This window comes from Leptodactylus fuscus, chromosome 1, assembly GCF_031893055.1.
Source record: "Leptodactylus fuscus isolate aLepFus1 chromosome 1, aLepFus1.hap2, whole genome shotgun sequence".
NCBI lineage: Eukaryota > Metazoa > Chordata > Amphibia > Anura > Leptodactylidae > Leptodactylus > Leptodactylus fuscus.
In genome coordinates, this window is record NC_134265.1 from 95,519,326 (window position 1) to 95,521,825 (window position 2,500).

The window sequence follows — 2,500 nt, forward strand, 5'->3', positions numbered from 1 at the left end:
GTGCAAAGGGCTGCCAGCAGCCAGGCTGCAAAGTAGAAGAGGAGTAAGTGAGAAGCCTGTCTCTGCCTACGGCCACACCACCCTGAACACGCCTGATCTCGGAAGCTAAGCAGGGTCGGGCCTGGTTAGTACTTGGATGGGAGACCGCCTGGGAATACCAGGTGCTGTAGGCTTTTGCTTTTCCTCACTTCCACCAGCAGGGGTCACTCTCCTCTATGCCATTTTTACATTCACTATTTACACTGCACACTTGCTTCTTTTACATTCGCTTTCTCTCTTGCACTCTTTAGGCCTTGCAAAATCCTAGTATTCTCAGTCTTACCGCTATCACTCTTAGCAGCCGCAGCGGGCGTGGTGGCCACCAGCGTTGTGGCTTTTTACTTTTAATAATAGCAGGCTTCATTTCCATAGCATCTGGGCCTCCCGCCGGGCTGGAAGCCATAGCTAGTAACCTGCAGACCAATTTACAGGGCAACACAGGCTGAACATCTTTGCAGACAACGCGCCCTAAGAAAAGAGAAGCTGACTGAAAAGCAGCTTCGCTTCCAGGCACGGGCAACCATCTCAACTTCTTCCTTAGCCGACTCCTGGACAATGGGCTCTGGTCCAGCTTGCTCTTTCTTTCACCCCCAGGATGGTTTCTTAGCCATGCGCAGACCTTGCGCCCAGCCCTTTTGAAAGAGGGCGGCTGCGGCATGTGACTGGTTGCTGAACAACACCTGTGGGTATAAGGGCCGCCCCCAGCTCTTGCACTGCTCCTGTTGGAGTATGAAGTTCCCTTAAGAGAAGGCAAAAAGTGAAGAAAAAGGTCTAGCGTGAAGTAGTGCAAAGGGCTGCCAGCAGCCAGGCTGCAAAGTAGAAGAGGAGTAAGTGAGAAGCCTGTCTCTGCCTACGGCCACACCACCCTGAACACGCCCGATCTCGTCTGATCTCGGAAGCTAAGCAGGGTCGGGCCTGGTTAGTACTTGGATGGGAGACCGCCTGGGAATACCAGGTGCTGTAGGCTTTTGCTTTTCCTCACTTCCACCAGCAGGGGTCACTCTCCTCTATGCCATTTTTACATTCACTTTTTACACTGCACACTTGCTTCTTTTACATTCGCTTTCTCTCTTGCACTCTTTAGGCCTTGCAAAATCCTAGTATTCTCAGTCTTACCGCTATCACTCTTAGCAGCCGCAGCGGGCGTGGTGGCCACCAGCGTTGTGGCTTTTTTCTTTTAATAATAGCAGGCTTCATTTCCATAGTATCTGGGCCTCCCGCCGGGCTGGAAGCCATAGCTAGTAACCTGCAGACCAATTTACAGGGCAACACAGGCTGAACATCTTTGCAGACAACGCGCCCTAAGAAAAGAGAAGCTGACTGAAAAGCAGCTTCGCTTCCAGGCACGGGCAACCATCTCAACTTCTTCCTTAGCCGACTACTGGACAATGGGCTCTGGTCCAGCTTGCTCTTTCTTTCACCCCCGGGATGGTTTCTTAGCCCTGCGCAGACCTTGCGCCCAGCCCTTTTGAAAGAGGGCGGCTGCGGCCTGTGACTGGTTGCTGAACAACACCTGTGGGTATAAGGGCCGCCCCCAGCTCTTGCACTGCTCCTGTTGGAGTATGAAGTTCCCTTAAGAGAAGGCAAAAAGTGAAGAAAAAGGTCTAGCGTGAAGTAGTGCAAAGAGCTGCCAGCAGCCAGGCTGCAAAGTAGAAGAGGAGTAAGTGAGAAGACTGTCTCTGCCTACAGCCACACCACCCTGAACACGCCCGATCTCGTCTGATCTCGGAAGCTAAGCAGGATCGGGCCTGGTTAGTACTTGGATGGGAGACCGCCTGGGAATACCAGGTGCTGTAGGCTTTTGCTTTTCCTCACTTCCACCAGCAGGGGTCACTCTCCTCTATGCCATTTTTACATTCACTTTTTACACTGCACACTTGCTTCTTTTACATTCGCTTTCTCTCTTGCACTCTTTAGGCCTTGCAAAATCCTAGTATTCTCAGTCTTACCGCTATCACTCTTAGCAGCCGCAGCGGGCGTGGTGGCCACCAGCGTTGTGGCTTTTTACTTTTAATAATAGCAGGCTTCATTTCCATAGTATCTGGGCCTCCCGCCGGGCTGGAAGCCATAGCTAGTAACCTGCACACCAATTTACAGGGCAACACAGGCTGAACATCTTTGCAGACAACGCGCCCTAAGAAAAGAGAAGCTGACTGAAAAGCAGCTTCGCTTCCAGGCACGGGCAACCATCTCAACTTATTCCTTAGCCGACTCCTGGACAATGGGCTCTGGTCCAGCTTGCTCTTTCTTTCACCCCCAGGATGGTTTCTTAGCCCTGCGCAGACCTTGCGCCCAGCCCTTTTGAAAGAGGGCGGCTGCGGCCTGTGACTGGTTGCTGAACAACACCTGTGGGTATAAGGGCCGCCCCCCAGCTCTTGCAATGCTCCTGTTGGAGTATGAAGTTCCCTTAAGAGAAGGCAAAAAGTGAAGAAAAAGGTCTAGCGTGAAGTAGTGCAAAGGG

General features: G+C 52.1%; 2 non-coding genes and 1 pseudogene across 2 annotated transcripts; all 3 read left to right on the top strand.

Moving 5' to 3' along the window:
* The first annotated feature begins 64 nt into the window (after nucleotides 1-64).
* On the top strand, nucleotides 65-173 carry LOC142190374 (5S ribosomal RNA; annotated as a pseudogene).
* Nucleotides 174-887: 714 nt separating this feature from the next.
* LOC142191104 (5S ribosomal RNA) lies at nucleotides 888-1,006 on the top strand. The gene has a single exon (XR_012714716.1). It is a non-coding gene; the product is annotated as a 5S ribosomal RNA (ribosomal RNA).
* A 714-nt stretch (nucleotides 1,007-1,720) lies between these two features.
* LOC142189974 (5S ribosomal RNA) lies at nucleotides 1,721-1,839 on the top strand. The gene has a single exon (XR_012713916.1). It is a non-coding gene; the product is annotated as a 5S ribosomal RNA (ribosomal RNA).
* The last annotated feature ends 661 nt before the right edge of the window (nucleotides 1,840-2,500 follow it).